Below are 20,085 nucleotides of genomic sequence, written 5' to 3' on the forward strand. Positions count from 1 at the left end.
TCATAATGCTGAAGCTAAATGAACAATTTCCAACAGACATTGAGGAGCGGCAAAGATTAACAGCATGTTCAATTAAAGACCGCAGGAGACTATTCCAGAATGGCATTCATTTGTGTCACTGTTATCTCTGTCTATCTGTAATAGCGCACTCCATTTCCAACTCATTCTCAAAGTTTCCCACCACCTCTTAATTTGGTTTATTAAAGTTTCAACAGCTGACTTTTAACTATCTTGCAGTTTAAGATCAATTTAAATTCAAAGAACCCAGGGACGGCTGCAAACTGAAGCCAATTTAAAAGAAAGGCTATGAGGAAGTACATGGTTGCAATAAAATGAAATGAAATAATAATTGTGATAAACTACTGCAGTTCCAAAAGTCTAAACTCAGGAAAGATTGAATACTGTATCGTTTTAGAAAGGTCTATTAAGAACTCATGAATAATAATAACAATCAAACTCATGTCCTCCTGCTTGTGAGGCAAACCACTGCACCAACCACTGCACTATGGTTATGTATATAACCATATATAATATATAGAATAGGCATAGTTTTCCTTCAACAAGGCAAGTGGATTTAGGTAGATTTATTGCTAACCCATGCAATTCGGATGGCCATTTGCAGGTTAATATCACCAGCAACTACTGTTAACTTTACTCAGATTGCATCACTGACTCTCTCAGATCACCACCTCCTCATCCACCTACTGTACTTTATATTTGCTTGTGATGTTCCCTGAACTTATATTTAATAATATTCCATGGAACAAATTGAGTTTGAGTTTCCATATGATTCAGTGCCGGCTCAATGGGATCTGCTAAGTGTTGTTTTTGGTAGTTACCACATCATAACTGGATGTGCTGGAGGTAGACCGAGTCCTCATCTCCCTCCAGACACCCAAAACCATTCTCAATGACAGTCTAGGAATTGAAGACTTTGGCCTGGACTTATGATCCTTGCAGCTATTCCTATTACTGTATCCCACTGGCCCCTAAAGTGACCTTGTATGACATAGCACAACTCATTTACAATCCTTTCTGAAAATCACTATCATCCTTTGAAAAAAACTTATGGTCACTAGTTTTCAGTTGAAACCATTAGCAGTAAATGCTGACCATTGATATAATATTTTTTGCATTTGATATAGTACCTTATCACATCAAAACACTTCACATGATTTTTACTGTGAGTGAAGTGACTATGTATGTGTATGAATACAAGGCAGCCAGTATATGCAGAGCAGTGTCCCACAAACAGTCATGGAGTGAGTGACCAATTCTATTTGGGGATTGTTGGCCAGAAACTACATTTTCTTTTTGATTAGTGCCATGGAATCTTACACATTCATATTAAATTCTTAAATTCAGCCTTAACTTGGAACACAGTTTTCTGCAGGTCNTTTTTTTGGATTAAACAAAACAGGTTTCAAAATTAAGAGTTTTCCAAAATTCTGACATAATGTTAGATTTTCAGACATTGATTTTAAGCTAAGACCTTGAGAGATTTCAGGTCCCAGATGAGCCCAGTGGTCAAGATGGATAAACGTTTCAGTAGAATTTCACTTTGTTTTGTGGAGCCACAGCTCATGGGAAGGAGACCAGAGAGTAATTACATTATTTCAATTCAGATTGTGCAGACCAGAGTTTGCAGGGCAGAGAGAAGGACAATGATGGGAACTGAGAGCAACTCAAATGGGAGCCTTAATTAAACTGTAGTATTGCTTGATGGTAATATTTCATGTAAGAGCCAGTATCTAGCTAGAGATTAACCACACAGCCTAGAATCAGCACCAGAGATTCATGTATTCTGGTGAATTGATACATAATAATAATCCTTGTATTTGATATAGCGCTTTTCACATCTTCTAGACGTCTCAAAATGCTTCACAGAATATACTATAGAGTGAATTGACTGTATATTTTCTGGGCGAAACGCGGTAGCCAATTGCGCGCAGCAGTTTCCCACAAACAGTTGTGGAATGAAGTGACCAATTATTATTGTTTTTTTTCTTGAGGTGTGTGGAGTAAGGAAACTTGCACAAGGTTTCGCCCTGCTGGGAATCAAACCCAGGCCTCTCACTTGCCAGGTGAGTGCTCTAACCACTGAGCTACAGGACTCATTCAGGACTTATTTTCTCAGTGGATGATTTCTCAACAACAACAATTTACATTTGTAATAGCGCCCTTCAGAAAACATAGCCATTTTTTTGCGAGGACGAATATGGGTAGTTTTGAATGAATTGGATTTTATGAATGGTGGAGCTGAGAAGCCCAGTGAGGAGGGTATTGGAATAATCGGGGTGGGAGGTAACAAATGCGTGGATAAGGGTTTTGCCTGCATTGGGTGTGAAGTATGGTCAGAGGCGGGCAATGTGGTAGAGGTGGAGGAAAGCAGTCTTGGTTAAGGATCAGATGCCTCCTACACACGAGACCGAAAAATCCCGATTGAAGTTTTTTTTCCGAAATGTCTGTTCGGGGCCAGTCTGGATTTGTCAATTGTATCTATGGCAAAACAGCACCCACCATAAGAGGGTATACAAATCACTAAAAACAAGCTCACAGGTACAAAAAGTTTTCAGAAAGGCTAATGGGATGTTGACCTTTATCTCAAGGGGGTGCTAGAATATAAAGGAGAAAAAATGATGCTTCCACTGTGTAGAGCCTTGGTCAGAATCCATCTGGAGAACTGCATTCAGTTTTGGGCACCACATCTCAGGAAGGATATATTGGCTCTAGAGAGGGTGCAGTGCAGATTTACCAGAATGATATCAACAACAACAACAACAACACGATTACATTTGTATAGCGCCTTTCAGCAGGATGTCCCAAATATCAGGGCTTAATGGGTTAAATTATGAGGACTGGTTGCATAAACTTGGTCTATATTCCCTTGAGTTTAGAAGGTTGAGGAGTCATCTGATTGAAGTTTTTAAAATAATAAAGGTAGATACAGAGAAACTATTTCCTCTGGATGGGGAAATCCAGAACAAGGCAGCACAGTCTTAAAATTAAAACTAGGTCATTTAGGAGTGAAATCAGGAGGCAGTTTTTCTACCCAAAGGGCAGTGGAAATGTGGAGCTCTCTCCTACTAAAGGTTGTGGATGCTGGATCCATTCACATTTTCAAGACTGAGGTGGATAATAATAATAATCCTTGCATTTGATACAGCGCATTATCATCTCTTTGAGACATCTCAAAGCGCTTCACAGAATATACTGTAAAGTAAATTGACGATATATTTTGGGGGCAAAATTGACTATATTTTGTTAACAACAACAAAAAAATTACATTGTATAGTGCCTTTCACGTAGGAAGGACATCCTAAGGCCCTTAACAATCATTGTTTTGGACCCGAGCTAGGAGTCGGGATCGGGAAAGGTAGGGGCCAGGGGGTTAGGAGGGTGGCCGAAGGCATGATTGAAAAGGATAGTCTTAAGACGGGTCTTGAAGGAGGCAAGGGAGGGGACGAGGTGGAGGATCTGCGACTCATTCCAGGGCCTTGGAGATGAATGAGAGGTTGGAGATGGGATGATAGCTGGTGAATAGCGATGGGTCCAGTGAAGGTTTTTTGAGGATGGGGTTGATGACAGCTATTTTTGAGGGGGTGGAAACAGTGCCAATGGATAAGGAGAGGTTGATAATGTCGGTTAAAAGAGGGAACAAGGAGGCGGAGTTGAGGAGAGGGGTGGAGATGGAGTCGAGGGAGAAGGCAGTGGGCTTCATTTTTGAAATGATGGAGGGAAGAAGGGGAGACAGGGTCGAAGGTGTATCGGGGGAGATGAGTGGGTGCCGGGGCCTGAGGGGGAGGTGGCAAGTGGGTAGTGGTGGAAGGATGAAGAGGTAGCCGAACAAATCCGCTCGATTTTGCATCTCCCCGCAGTTGGAGTTGGACGGGAGGATGGGCGAGGTGTGGGAAGGGGGACGGAGGAGGTGGTTAGTGGTGGTGAAGAGGAGCGTGGAATTGTCCTTGGCTTCCAAGATTATCTTGGAGTAAAAGGCTGATTTGGCGGAAGCGAGGGCGGAGTGGTAAATCTCCGTGTGGTCTAGCCAGATCTGCCAATGGACCATTAGGTTTGATTTGGTCCAGGTGCATTCGGCATGCACTTGTGCCTTGAGGGATTGGAGATGGCTGGTGCACCAGGGGGATTTACGGGAACATGAAGGGGTTTGGGAGGTGAGGGAGGCAAGGGAGTCAAGGATGGAGGAGAGAGAGTTGTGGATAAGAGCGATCAAGGAGGGTAGGTCATTGTGAAAGCAGGGCCAGAGGGGCAGGAGTTCGGATAACTCCAGGGCAACGGAGGGGGAGTGGGGGGAAATTTTTTTCCAAGGGCAGTAGGTGATAGAAGTGGATTGAGTAGGAGGAAGGGATATGGAGATATTAAGGGAGATGAAGTGATGGTCCGAGATGGTTTTATCAGTGATGGTGATGTCCGAGACGGTGAGGCCCTGGGTGATCACCAGGTCGAGAGGGTAACTGTGGACGTGGGTGGCTCTCTGGGATGTACTTGGCATGAAAGGTGCTGTATAAGTGCAAGTGGTTGTTGTTATGTTTCTTTGTTTGTTTGATACTGGGTGCAGCTGAAATTGTTAGACCTTTAGAACTAAGCAGGGCATTCGATACAGCTGAAGTCAGATATTGTGATAGATGCATCATCAAACAGTGAGAATTATTTTGTAGAAGCCAATAGACAATCCTGTAGCCTGCCACGGACAGATAACGGAGCTGTCAAAGGGAACGCTGAGGCCAATACAAGAGCTGGTTGCCTTAGATAGGATTTTGACACATTTAAAATAATACAGCATTTGTTGAGGGTGAGTCATGCACTGGCCGGATACTAAACAGGATTTACCAATACATTAGGAGAAACACAATATTCAAGAAAAGCTACTCAAAGATATCTGCCGTCTTCTTGCAGTGGGACTTGTCACTTTTTTTTGTGCTCTTAATTTATCCAACCACATGAAGCAATTGTTAATTTAAACTGACACAATCTTAATTCAAAGAGTGACAAACCATAATCGCCTCCTCTTTGACTGAGTCACCTTCCTAATGATAAATTCAGAATGTGTCTCAAAAATGCATGTGTCGAACAATTTCTTTGTCAACTCATTATTGTATAATTTGTTCATTCTTTATCATATTGGAACAGATGATTAAATGCTTATTTTCACATTTGCTTTGCAGATTAACAAAATAGATGGAGCTGATTAAATTAAACTAGATCAACGAGACTTGAGCAATATTATAACGATGAAGATTTGCAGTTGTGGTATTGTATTGCGTGATGTAATAATACTAATGTGGTTATTGACATTATTTCATGATTTATGCTGTTTTTTTGTGGTAAAACTGACAGTTTATTATTACATAAAGTCCTTTATCCGACATTCATGGAAATACCTTTCAGAATTAGGAGATCGAATAAGGAGTTTAGAAGGAATTTCTTCATGCAGACGGTGGTAGAACTCATTAAAGCAAACAACATACATCCACAAAATACACCGTCAATCCACTTTAAAATATATTCTGTGAAGCGCTTTGAGATGTCTCGCCGACGTTGACCTCTCTGACTCTCTACCAATCTACCCTCTGGCCTGTTCCCTGTCTCCCGCCCGACCCACCCTAAAATCGGTGGCCGGGTTTTCAGTCTCTCTGCCCCCACACTCTGGAACTCCATCCCACAGTCCCTTCGCCTCGCTTCCTCCCTTGCCTCCTTCAAGGCTGGTCTCAAGACCCTTCTCTTCGATCGCGCCTTCAGTCACCCTCCCACCTCTCTGCCTTCCCTCACCCCTCCCCCACCCCTCCCCCATGCTCAGGTCCTGACTCCTGACTGTCCAGCACCTTGGGAAGTCCTCCCAATGTGAAAGACGCTCTATAAATGTAATTTTGTTGTTGCTGATGTGATAAAACGCTATATCAAATGCAAAGAATATTAGAACATCAATGCATATAAGAGAAAACCTGATGCATATGTGAGGGGGCAGAGAATAGAGGGGAAAAGGATAGGGAAAAGGGACAGCCTAGTTGGACTGAATGCCTTATTCTCCTGCCATATCTCCCTAGGTAAATGTATCTTAAATGTGTCTGGATTGCTGCAACAGAAGTAGACAAAATAATGGATGGGGTAAAGCTATTCAGTCTGTCAAAGAAAGAACAAACTTGCATTTTTATAGTGTCTTATCACATTTAATCGTCTCAGAGTGCTTGGCAGTAATTACTGTCAAGTGTGGTGACTTTTTACAAAAGTAAAGCCAAAAGCAGCTGCTCACTGAACAACAATGATTTACACTTCTTTAATACCTGTCACAAAGGGAGACAACTTCAAAGCAGTTTACGAAGACTGAGAGCTAGCTTGAGTTGAGAAGGAGTTGGAAACTGGAAGGGGAGGAACTGGCTTAAGGCACAGTCAATGTGACAGGTTTTAGACAAGTTTTGAAAGCTGAGAGGGAGGGAGGGAATGAGGGAGGCAGAGGAATTTTGGGAGAGTTCTAGAGGGTAACGGCAAAGTGGCTGAATGTTCACCTTCTGATGGTGTGGTGAGCTGTTGGGGATTGTAGCAAACCAGAATTAGCAGAGCAGACTGAATGGCCAGAGGAAAAGGGCTATGGGAGATTATAGAGATAATAAAAATAATAATCCTTGCATTTGATATAGCGCCTCATCACGTCTTTGAGACGCCTCAAAGCGCTTCACAGAATATACTGTAAAGTGAACCGACTGTATATTTTGTGGGTGAAATACAGCAGCCAATTGCGCACAGCAGTCATGGATTGAGTGACCAAATTATTATTTTTTTTAAAAGGAATTATTAACCCCCCCTACAGGGAAAGCGATCTGTCAATCGACTAACAATAGGGTAGGATGGGGCAAGGCCATGCAAGCATTTTGTCACTTTGTAATACCCTTGATCCTGGGTCAGAAGCTTGTGGATTCACGTTCCCCAGTTTATGGTTGACTTGCCAATGCAGATTTGGAGGAGCACTGCACTATAGGAGATGCTGTCCTTCAGATACAATCTTAAACTGAGCCTCATTTGTCAGGTTGAATGGACAGTAAAGAACCAAAGATACTAAATGAACCAAAATGGGTGTTTCTCCCAATGTCCTGGCCAACAATTTTCCAGATAAAATTGGTCATTCATTTCATGGCTGTTTATGGAATATTGCTGTGCATAGATTCGCTTCTATGTTTGCCTAGAAAAAAATACAGTCACTGCACTTAACAGTAATTACTGTGAACCACTTTGAAATGCATCAATGTGATACAACACTATATCAAATGCAATAATTTTATTATTAATATGTGAAGGTAAGGACAAAGATGTATAAGTTAATTCGCTGGGGAATAGGGAGCCAGTGAGCTGAGGCTGGTGTGGGAGAGAGGACACGGGCTGCAGAATTCTGGATGGTCTGAGCTTGCAGAGGATGGAGCTGGTGTAAAAGAGCTGGCAAGCAGTAAAAGCAAAAGTAAAAGCACTGATGTCTAGCAGTGTAACAGTTAAACAGTGCATTAGCAAGAATAGATACCAATGAAAGGTTTCCTCTTAGTTCTATCACATAGGTATATGATAATATCTTGTATGACATTTGCTGCCTCCAGTGTCACCCATATTGAATTTAGACTACTCAAGTGCCCTCTGCACTGGTCTCCCCAGCTCCACTATTCACAAATCCAGTTAATGCAAAACTCTGACACCTGCTTACTCGCCGGACTAAACTCCGGACCCCCATCATACAAGTCTAGCCAGGCTCCACTGGCTCCCTATCACCGAACGGATTGATTTCAAGATCCTCACACTTGTCTTCAAATCTCTTCATGCCCTGGCACCTCCCTGACCTGCGTATTCCCAAACCATTACCTGCTAGATCCGTTCGACTGGCTCCGGCCTTCTGTTTTTCGCTCCTGCCCTACGTTCTACCATTGGCGGCTGCGCTTTCAGCCACTGTGTCCCGAAACTGTGGAACACTCTCTCTATCCCTCCGCTTTGTCCCCTCCTTCCCCATCTTCAGGTCACTGCTCCCTTTCCCCGGATTGGCGTCGTGCTCTGCTACTGTCTAGTGCTCTGGGATACTACCCTGCGCGAGAGTTGCTATATAAATGCAAGTTGTTGTTGTTTTTGTTGCAGGTTATTCTGCTCAGCAGTCAGTTTACTGACACTGCCATTAAAGCTTTGAGAGTTTATTACTAGCGGCTAGACCCAGGGTATATCAAGGAAAATTAATTGATTGGCAATGGCTTAGCTCAGTCAGGAGTAATAAGAAAAAATGTGCAGTCCAGAAATAACTCAAACACAAGAATATAACAGATAGTCTAAAGGTCACGTCTTTAGAACGAGTTTGGATGGAGGTGCTTTTGTCTGACAGTGCCATAAAGGTGAAGGTTTAAGAGCTTATTACAAGTGTTATTTATTTGAGTCTAAAGAAACGAATTCCCTGCAAGTTCACAAGTGGCCTGAAAGCAATTTTCCATTTGTTTTTCTTAGCAAACTCCGGTCCCAGAAGTGAAACCAAGTTTGCCCTTTTGAGTTCAATCTATTACTGTAACCGTCTTTATTTTCTACAGACTCTTGGCAGAGCTAAAAGAAAAAAGTATTCGGAACACTCAGCTATTGAGGTGCCCACTGAGGGGAAAAGCAGTGAGATCAAAGTGGTGTCAGTCTGACTCTGGATGACAAATTCATGTCAAATTTAATGGAATGTGTTGTCTCCACAAGAAGACACTTACATATTTCATTCCGTTTTGATGAGCGATTGTTTCACGTGTCAATGAACTTGGTGAAAAAAGATATCTTTAGCGATGGTGGGCTGAGTGAACTCACCAAAATTCAAACCCAGATTCTTACAGCATCAACTCCAAGCCAGCGGCCTCGAATAAAAGTTACATATTAAAATAGTAAAATAAAGTTAACAGAATCCACACCCAGTCGACTTGAAATTGCACGTTCATCTTGATTTATTTCAGCGTAAAATCTTGATTAGCAACATAGAACATAAAGGTCCAAATTATCGTATTTGTTCATGGGATTCCTTAATTAGGAATCCGAGGCCTGAAATTCCACCTAATCTTAACCTGTAAGACCTCTTTGTTTTGAAATTCCAGAAAGTGTAGAGTTGGGAAAATTCTTCAATTCAATCTTAATTTTGAAGTCAGTTTTCTGGAGTTCGTCCAAAGAAATGACTTGCAAATGAAGGCTGATTGTAAGAATTTTCCACAATTCAGGGTACATTTTTATTATTATTACATAAAATATTTGGACAAAATGATTTTACAGACTAAGATTAGATAAAATTTCAGGCCTAAGGAGTCGCACAAATGAGAACTCATTTTGGTAACTAGAAGTACATCGAGCACTCCACCCAGCAGGACTGCACCCCGATGTGATCTTCTTCAGATTGAAAGTTGAATTGGGTAGAGAGACACTCTATCGGGATTTCCTATTTGTGGAACACTGAGTATTCAACCCCAGTTCAATTCAGCGCATTCACCTTAGGGTTTTAATATTGTGCATTGGGCTGTACACCATTACAGACCATTCTGACAACTCTGTTGCTCAAATGTTAGGTACCTGTACTGCTTTTACACAATTCTGAGATTTTTATTGCTGACCTTTGGTCGACCATTGTAAAGATCAAATAAGCGAGTGTGAAACACATGAATTAAAATCATAGATTGTTCACTATTTCAGTCTTTTTATTAATACTGTTTCTCCTGGACAATCTTCCAGCTCATCCCTTAAAAGCACTTTGATTTCCCCTGCAGTCTCAACCATTCTGTTTTTGACATCACCCTGTTCATTCATGACCCTGGTGAACAAGGAGCCCGTGTTTTACTGAAACGCATGTACTTCATGCACATCATTAAGTCTTTTACGAATTGTAAATTGTTGTACAGTAGAATAAATAATACTGCAGTCTTATTTTTGTGCAGTCCCTCGGATGATGTTAAACTGAGGTCCTTATACATTGAAGATTCCAGGCATTACTTGAAAAGAAAAGAAATTTTGTCCTGGTATCCTGGCCAACAATCCCCCAAAGAAAGATTTGGTCATTCACTTCATTGCTGTCTGTCGGACACTGCCGTGCACAAATTGGCTGCCTCGTTTGCCTACAAAATACAATCATTGCATTTTACAGTAAATCCTGTGAAGCTCTTTGAGCTGCTGTGAAACTATTACATCAAATGCAAAGATTATCATAATTATTTTCAACCAGTTCCATTGCAAGGCACAAGAAAACACAGTAAAACACCACAGCAGTGTACCAGTTAATATTTAAGAGCAAAACAATTCAGAGCTCACTCCTTTTAAGATAAAGTGTGTTTTGGTAGGTGTTTGGGTGTCTGTTGTTTTGAACTTGTCTGTTTTAATTCCTACCAATAATGAGATTTCTCCTTGGCCCCAAACCCCATTAGATAACACAAATCATGGGTCTAGCACCAGCTTCGAAATAAGTCATCAACACCTGTAGATCAAATTAGGAAGTATACTTTCTCATGACATCAAAGAAATATTCACTTCAGGCAATATATTTGTCTGAGATCAGCACCAAGTGCAATTTCTAACCCCTTCAACTAATTTCACACAATGGGATGAAATGTGAATCATTTCAGAACCAATACCATGTAATAATTATCATCACAAAGAATCTGCTATGAAACGTTTAATTATGTTCAGCAAATCCTAAAAATTAACAATGGAACTGAGCTCCCCTTTCCCAATTTCAGCACCTTGGTTTATGAATAATAATAATCATAATAATCATCATAATAATAATAATAGTGTCTTATCACGTCGCTGAGATGTCTCAAAGCACTTCACAGAATATATTGTAACGTAGATTTTACTGTGTATTTTGTGGGCCAAATGCAGCAACCAAATGCACACATTAGTATCCCACAAACAGTCGTGGATTGAATAAAATATATGCATTCCTACTTTTTTCTCAATTTCTCACCTGATTCAGAAAAAAAGTCCTTTTCCGGCCTCCTTTTATCCAATCATTTTTTATAGTAATTATAATTTCACTTATGACTGTCTGTGGGACATCGGTGTGTGCAAAATGGCTGCCTCATTTGCCTACAAATATATTCACTTCATTTAATAAACACTGGGGTGCTGTGCCCTGCTCCTTCCTGCTTTCAGCCATTCTGCTCCTGCTCTCAGGAACTCCATCCCAGAGTCCCTACAACCTCCTGCCTCCCTTCCCTCCCCCTGGTACAATCGTCCTTTCCCTTCCCATCCCTCAACTCGGAAAACCAACCAGCAGTGTGAAGCGCTTTGAGACAATCTCCCGACGTGAAAGGCGCTGCATAAATGTAAACTGTATTGTAATTGTCTTGAATGTTCTTTCTCTATTTTCTAATTCCTTGCTGAATTAGAAGAAGGCACTTTAATTGGAATAAAGCTCTTCAAAATAATTATTGCTAAATGTTTTTGTAGTCGAGCAGCAATCACTCAATAGAAGGACAACACCTCAAATAATCCAACGCTTCCCACCTCTACACTGGAGCATCACCCTCAACTATCAGCTCAAGAACCAAAGTAGGGCTTGAACACCACAATTTTCTGAACCAAAGTCAAGAATTATACTGGCTGAAGCCAGCTGACCTTTAACTTGGTGAATAAGTGTAGGACATGAGGCAATGCCTGGAGTAATGCAAGGCTGGCTGGCAGAAGAACTTGCTGAGAAGTTCCCTGAGAGCCATGGAGCTTAATGGTTAGAGCATTCACCTCGCAAGTGAAGGACCTGGGTTCGATTCCCGGCAGGGCGAAACACTGGGGGAATTTCCTTGCTCCACATGCTTCTGTTTACCTAGCAGTAAGTAGGAACCTGGTTGTTAGTCAATTGGCGGATCAGTTTTCCTTCAAATATACAGTAAATTTATTCACAGTATATTCTGTGAAGCTCTTTGAGATGTCTCGAAGACGTGATAAGGCGCTTTATCAAATGCAAAGATTATTATTATCATGAACATAGATTTTGATGAAGTAATAGGAAATTCATCCACGATTATCTCAGATAGGAATTCTACAAATTTATCCTGAAGAAGTGTTATCCATTTCATCAAAGTGCCGTCACTTCCCACATTGCATTTGCAGTTATATTGTATAAATTACAATAGCTTCATATTTCAATTTTAGATATAATGTCATTGTGCATCAGAGCCGAAACATTCAATGGCAGTATTTTTCTTTTACTGCAGTGCACTTATCTCTGGTCTAAGACAACTATCATTTATTTGTTCTGCAAATAGCAGTTGGTTGACATTTCGCTGTGGGGTTTGTTTATTTTGCATCATTTCTAGCTTGGTAGGATATCACTTTAATGCAATTCTAAAGAATTGAAGCACTAATAGTCATAGTGCTGAGGAGCAGGAATCCTGACTGATTTGTAAACCCAACAAGCATGAGTTGCTTTAAATCCACCAGTAATCTAACAGGAATATCCTGGGTTGCCATTAATTTAGAACTTGCTCAAAAGCAGCCCTTTTATGATAACAACAACTTTATCATATTTAATAATATTGCATTTAATAATTATGCCATTTATATTTTAAATTATACATTTATATTGTATTATATATATTTTCTTGATTCCAATCTCCAGCTCGGATGGAAACCCTTAACTATCCCGATGTGAAAGGCACTATATTAATGTAATTTTGTTTTTGTTACATTTTGTCAAAAACTAAAATTTTTAAATAAATAACTATAATTTAGTCCGAACTTTGCAAATAGTTGTGTACATACTGGATGTACTGTGATATGAATGAGAAAAAAAATTGTGCTTGAGATCCAAATCTGTGTGAAATTATTAATTATTAATAGTTAAAAACAAAAAACAATAATGAATTGGTCATTTTCAATCCATGACTGTTTGTGGGACACTGCTGTGCGCAATTGGCTGCCGCGTTTCGTCCACAAATATAGGGTCAATTCACTTTACAGTCTATTCTGTGAAGCGCTGACGTCGAAAAGACGTGAAAAGCGCTATATCAAATGCAAGGATTATTATTATTATTATTGTCAATTAATGTTTGATATACACTTACATGAGTGAAAAAGGAATAGAATAAGGAAGAGGAGAATAGAAGAGGTAGAGGCTTATCTAGAGTATAATAAACAAACAAATTGCATTTGCTTAACACCATTCACGTTGGGAGCACATCCCAAAGCACTGGACAGTCACAGATTTGCACGTGAGCTGCTGGTTGGGATCAGGGAGAGTGGAGGTCAGAGAGGGTGGGGGTCGAAGGATGACTGAAGGCGTGGTCGAAGAGAAAGGTCTTGAGATGGGCCTTGAAGGAGGCAAGGAAGGGAGCGAGGTGAAGGGACTGTGGGATGGAGTTCCAGAGAGTGGGAGCAGAGAGGCTGAAGGCCTGACCACCAGTGGTGGGGCCAGTCAGTTGTGGGCATTGGAGCAGGCTGGAGACTGCTGAGCGGAGGGAGTGGACAGGTCAGGATAGGTTTAGCAGGTCACAGAGGTGGGGAGGAGCAAAGTTGTTGAGGGCTTTGAAAGTGAGGATGAGGATTTTGAACTCTATCTTTTGGAGGATGGGGAGCCCTGGAGCCGGGCAATGATGGGGGCGTGGCATTTGGTGAGGGAGAGGACACAAGCTTCAAACTTCTGGATAATCTGCAGCTTGTGGAGGGAAGAGTTGGGAAGATCAACACCGAAATGGACTAGCTGTGCCAATGTCTATGGAATTCCTTCCATGGCATTCTGTCAAATTCCAAATTCTTATTATTATTATTAATTTTAACCAATATCATTACTTCACACATCAAAGTATCAATCATTTTGATATATTTAATTTATATTTGCATCTGAGAAGCTCAATCACTGAATATAAATTTAGTTTATAGTAAGACATTCTATTTTGAATATTACTGGGTATAATTATCAAGATTACCATAATTTTATGCTTGATCTTATAGTTGCTAAGCAATATAGCAAGTATTAAGTATTGGGTAAAGCTTTAACATATAAAATAAAGCAGGCAAGCAAATCATGTAGTGATTTTCTCCTTTGTTTACATTCAAGGTGCTCAGAAACATTCCCTTTAAAGCACTCTTTCTTATTTATTCTCTAAATAAATTGGCAGCTAATTGAATTATGCAGGTACATAACTTAAAGATTGCTTTTATAGCTGTAGAAGAAGAAATCAATTACCAAAAAATAATTAATGTATATCCAATGTCTCAATTAATAGCACTCTTTCTCTTCCCCCACCTCCACAACATTGCCCATCTCCACCACTAACTCTTCCCTCAGGTTGCTGAAACCTACATCAACGCTTTCATTATATTCAGGCTTGACTATCCTAACTTCCTGATTGGCGAACTTTCCAATTCTTCCCTCCACAAGCTGCAGATTATTCAGAACTCTGCAGCTTGTGTCCTCTCCTGCACTACACTTCAAGAGCTGATCACCCCCATCCTTGCCTGGTTTCATTAGCTTCCCATTCCCCAGAGGATCGAGTTCAAGATCCTTGTCCTAACCTTTTAAGCACCCTATGGTCTTGTTCCCTTCGCTCTGCAGGCACTGGCATGCTCCACGTCCGCGGTCGGGCCTTCAGCTTTTCTACCCCCACACTCTGGAACTCCCGGAGCCCCTCCGCCTCCTTCAAGACCTCAAGTTTTTCCTTTAAACCCGTGCCTTGTCACCTTCCCTCCTCCACCCCTTTGTCCTCCACACCTCTCTGATCCCAACCTGCAGCTCACGTGCAAACCCCTCATTGTCCAGCACCTTGGGACATCCTCCTGCTATATAAATGCAATTTGTGTCAAATGGTTGTTGGTGCTACGTGTGTCAGCTTTAGTCCTTCAGATGAGATGTTAACCTCAAATGGACATTAAAAATCTCATGACTATCTGAAAAGTAAAGTACATTTCTCTCAGTGTTTTGGCTAGAAACTCTCAACAGTTGCTTAGTGCTTGCATGCTAATGTGTTTGCCTACAAAAATAGTCATTATTTTCCATAGTGGCAAACTGTGCAAAGCACTTAAGATGATGTGGTGCTATAAAAATGCAAGTTCTTTCTAACTCAATAACCTGTGAGAGTTATGATGACAGATTACTTGTTGAATAACTTTCGCGCTTCCTGAATTGCCTCTCCCTATGCTATTTATCCTCAAAACCTGGCATTGCATAGCAGAACGTTTGGTTAATAATTTATCTTTTCTTTAAAAAAAGCTAACATAAATGTTGCATGATCCCCACTTCACCAGAGAAAGAGTATAACTAAATGACATTGACTGAAGTAAGGAAAGTTGGAACAGATTTTGCAAACATTGGTAATTTGTATCCTGGCTTACTGCCAGGTGGAAAATTGCATTCACAATGTTAAGATTACTTTGACTTATATCAATACCTGTTCACATATTCTCATGTTGGTTTAACAACAATCATCAGAAAATACCAATAGGGTCAAATTAGCTCACGTCACATAAGAATTAAATGGCTGCTTTTTTTTGCAGTGATTGTAGCATTTACATGAAGACAGATGTGATAATATTGAAATGTGGTCATACAAGAGTAGGAAGGACTTGTTCGGATTTGGAATACATATAGCCTAAACTCACACTCCAATGCAATACTGTCCTGCATTGCTGGAGGTGTTGTTCTGTGGATGAGAGATTAAACCAAGGTCCCGTCTGCCTGTTCAGGTGGATGTCAAAGATCCCATGGCAATACTCAAAAAGAGAAGGGAGCTTCTCCAGGATCCAGACCAACAATCAATTAAAATAAAATTGGTCATTCACTTCATGGCTGTTTGTGGGATATTGCTGTATGCAATTCATTGCTGCATTTGTGGCACACAGTCACTACACTTTATAGAATATCCCGTGAAAGCACTTTGTCCTCACGATATTAAAACTCTATACCAAATATAAGGATTATTATTATTGTGTTTATTTTAATATTGTATACGAAAGTTTAACCCACAAGTGTGTCTCTAGAAGTATACTTAGCATTACAGTCTCCTTGAGAACAAAATATCACAATATGGTTATAGGGAGAGGTCAACATGAGTTTTTTTTTCCATTCATTGTTAAATCAACCTTTCCAGCTCCAATAATGAGTATCAATAGTTATTACATGGTCTACATTGTTTTCAAGGACACCAAAGTATGAAATTATGGGACTTCCAAGTACTTTTTCACATGCATTGACTTTTACAACACTGAATTAATGACAATAATGAAATGAAACAGGGTCATAAAATTGCCTGGAGTCAAATTCTTCAATCCTGAGGTGGAAGACAGTTGTTTGTTTGCACAACCTTTTTGAGGGATGCATCATGTCCTGATCAGTCAAGTGGAATGCCTTCTTCAAGATCAATGAAGGCAATAAATAGCTACAATTGTAGGTCTGCTGTTCCCTTGACGAGTCTGCGGAATGTGCACTCAGTCAAGGCAGCATCTTCTATTAAAACCCGCCTGGGTACTCTCACAAATAGGATCCAATGAGTCTTTCACAAGCCATTGCAATAACTGGCATAAAACAGATTGCTCTGCAATTTGCCATTCAGCGGATTCATCTGTTCTGGGTCAGAATACAGTGTGTTTGTCCCGGAGTGTTTGCAAACTTCATTTTTTCCATAATCTCTAATCAACTTTGTCCATTGTCGAGCACTGAGGGTGATGACATATCCTGGGATGTGGACTGTACAGACATTGACAATCCCCCAACCCCTGAATGCCAATTTCACTTGTGAATCTAAACAATGTGATCTAACTTACTAAGAGAAAGGGACTTCCCCTAAACAAAAAATAGCTATTTTTAGCAATCATTATTATTATTACGAGATTACAGTTTAAGTCATTTTATAGAGGTAACTTCTTAATGGTTTTCGGTGATGGGTCAGCCAGACCAATAACACTGCTGCTTTACATATGAATAGATGTCATTTTTCTTAATATATTTGAGCTTCCTAAAATAGTTACTTTTGCAGGAGGTTGATATTTTGTTCACTAGGTATTTAGTTAAGCCATTTTTGACTAGTCATGTTAACATTCCCAGTTCCACCAATGATCATAGGAACTATGTTTGTTATACACTGCCACATACTCCGCATTCAATTTGTAGATCAATATTCTTGATTTTGTCCAGTTCCTTATTTTTCACATTGTAATCACTTGTAGCCACATCAATGATACTACATGTACAATATTTGATTGTTTCTGATAATGCCTGTTACAACTTAATATAAACCTCTCTATTGTGTTTACCAACTCACCATGAATTAACTATAATTTAATTATTTTCCCTACTTAATCAGAGCATCTTCTCCAACAGCAAACTTTTTATCCATGTACCTCAGATTATTATATCAGGTCTGCCACATCTTGATTCTAGTGACAAATCATTATCTTCCTAAATGAATTGCTTTGTTTCCCCAGTGTGAAACTAAGCAATACATGGATTGACAAATCTTCTCATATCCCAGGTTTGGAACCAATAAATAATCAAATCTGTCATTTTTCTCACCTCCCAGTGAGAAACCATCAGATGAATTCAAAGTCATCTAACATCTGCCGTTTAAATCTGTCTCAAACCAACAAAGCAGTCCATTATTCACACCTGCCATCTGTTTTTTTCAGGCTGATACAGTTATAAATGATCAGATTAGTACATTTATTCAACGGTACCTTAGATTCATGTAGTAAGTGGGAACCCGGTTGTTGGTCGATTGGCGGATCGCTTTCAGGGAGGGGGAGTAATCCCTTCAAAAATAAATAATAACAATAATTTGGTCACTCAATCCACAGCTTTTTGTGGAATACTGCTGTGCTCAATTGCCTACCACGTTCAGCCCACCAAACCACAGTCAATTCACTTTACAATATATTCTGTGAAAAGCTTTTGAGACATCTCGGCGATGTGATAAGGCACAGTATATTGAAGTTACCTTTCGTATATATCATATACTGTGAATTTTATTGGATATTTAGTTTTGTCCACTTTTTTTCTGGCACTAGCTGTCTATCAAGAACTGCCAACAGGTATCAGTATCATTGAGTTGGTGTGGTAACTTTCAGACTGCAGGATTAACAATTGTAGCCTCATTATTATGAAACATAATTTGTCGTGTATTACCAGAAGTCACATGGGCAATGTAGATTTCAAGTACAAAAACTCCAGCTAAAAAAAATTAATTGGACAATTTGAAATTCTCAAATACGTCAATTCCATTGTACAATGAACAATGCACTGGGGAATTTATATTCACACTGAACACAGCAGACTGGAAAAAAAAGATAATCTTGGCTGAAAGTGACAATTACATATTAAACCTAGCTGCAAAGTAAAGGTTGGCAATTATTTATTAATAATAATTAAAGGCAATATTTTTAGTTAAAATGATAAAAAGGCAAACAAAGGAATCAGATATAAAAAAAAATTCTGTCAATATTCAGCAGGTTGATAAAAATAAATAATAATCTTTGTATTTGGTATATCATCTTTCATATCAGGAGTCATCCCAAAGCATTTCATATGATATACTGTAAAGCGCAGTGAGTTTTTTGTAGGTGAGTGATGATCAGCACCTGAAAGAGGAAGAAAGGTTACTGTTATGGGTGAGTCTCTTCATACAAACTAATAAAGGGTTACTCCTAGAATAGTAACAAATTGTAAGAATTAAAATTATTTTCTGCACAAGCGGGCTAACGTGCATTATCCATTGCATAAAAAGAACTAGTTTGCATTTTTATCGTACATTATCTCAATGGTCTCAAAATACTTTACATTACTATCAAGTGCGGTTACTTTTTTTGTAGGCAAATATGACAGGTACTTTGCACAGAGCAAGATGGAACAAACGGCTATGAGGTAAGTGTCTGATTAATCTGGAGGATTATTGTCCAGGACACCTGGAGAAAATAATTAATATTTGAAGGTTTATGACTGAGCATATCTCCTATAAAATTATTATTATGACCGATAATTGTTAGTAGTACTGGTGATGTAGACAAACATATATTCTAATTAAATGGAACCTAGTTTATAGCAAGAAGTAATGTATTTAATAATTTATCCTCCTGCTTAATGTTTACATGAAATATAAGTTTCCATTAAATTGAAATGTTAAATGGGTGAGTGTGAAACTCAATATCACACTCAAAACGGTAACATCTTTTATCCCTTGGATGCAATAAAACTCGGTTTTGTAAATCAGAAACTGAATTGTTGTTTTGTTGTGGCTGTTGACCACAGAGAGGAAAGAACAGAGAGGAAGTGGTCATCAGAGAAATACCAGGAAATTTGCGCTTATCAACATTCTTGTCTTAACAACAAAAGTAACAACAACTCGCATTTAAATAACACCCCTCACGCAGTGTAGCATCCCAGAGCACTTAACCAGTAATAGATTTTATTTACATCTGTGTTTGTTTATTGTAGGTTACTTAGATTCTGTTTCAACACAAAAAAAATTGGCAAAAGACTGAAAATTCTAAATTTACAAGTGCAAGAAAGAATTAAATGAAAAAACAAAATCAGCTTCAGTATTTTTAATGGACATGTTGTGTTTGTTTTGAGCAGAGATGTTAAGCTTTAACAAAGAGCTTTGGAGTCTTCAGCTTCAAACACAGAAAAAGGTTAGAAAATGTTATGCTGGGCACCAGGAGGCATAGAATTTCCATGTTCTTTCATTTTTTCGACATGTTTTTAAATCCACCCAGTCCTGTAGTTGGGTACTTTAATATTCATGCAATCTGTCAGTATCCTATGTGAGTAGTTTTCGATCCAGTTCAACATGGCCAATGATTTAGCACAAATTGTGGAGTCTTGTAGCTCAGTGGTTAGAGCACTCGCCTCGCAAGCGAGAGACCTGGGTTCTAGCCCGGCAGGGCAAAATGTTGGGCAAGTTTCTTTACTCCACATGCCCCTCTTTACTTAGAAATAAGTAGGAACCGGTTGTTAGTCGATTGGCGGATCGCTTTTACGAGGATAATAATCCTTCAAAAAAAACAATAATAATTTGGTTACTCAATCCATGACTGTTTGTGGGACACTGCTGTGCAAATCTGGCTGCCGCATTTCGCCCACAAATATACAGTCAATTCCCTTTGCAGTATATT

The 20,085-nt window shown here is 39.6% G+C and overlaps 1 non-coding gene across 1 annotated transcript; it reads right to left on the reverse strand.

The window, feature by feature from the left end:
• Positions 1–2,043: 2,043 nt before the first annotated feature.
• On the reverse strand, positions 2,044–2,115 carry trnaa-ggc. Its single transcript has one exon. It is a non-coding gene; the product is annotated as a tRNA-Ala (tRNA).
• Between the last annotated feature and the right edge of the window lie 17,970 nt (positions 2,116–20,085).

The sequence above is a fragment of the Callorhinchus milii genome, unplaced genomic scaffold (assembly GCF_018977255.1).
Source record: "Callorhinchus milii isolate IMCB2004 unplaced genomic scaffold, IMCB_Cmil_1.0 Scaffold3, whole genome shotgun sequence".
In the NCBI taxonomy this organism is placed as follows: Eukaryota; Metazoa; Chordata; class Chondrichthyes; order Chimaeriformes; family Callorhinchidae; genus Callorhinchus; species Callorhinchus milii.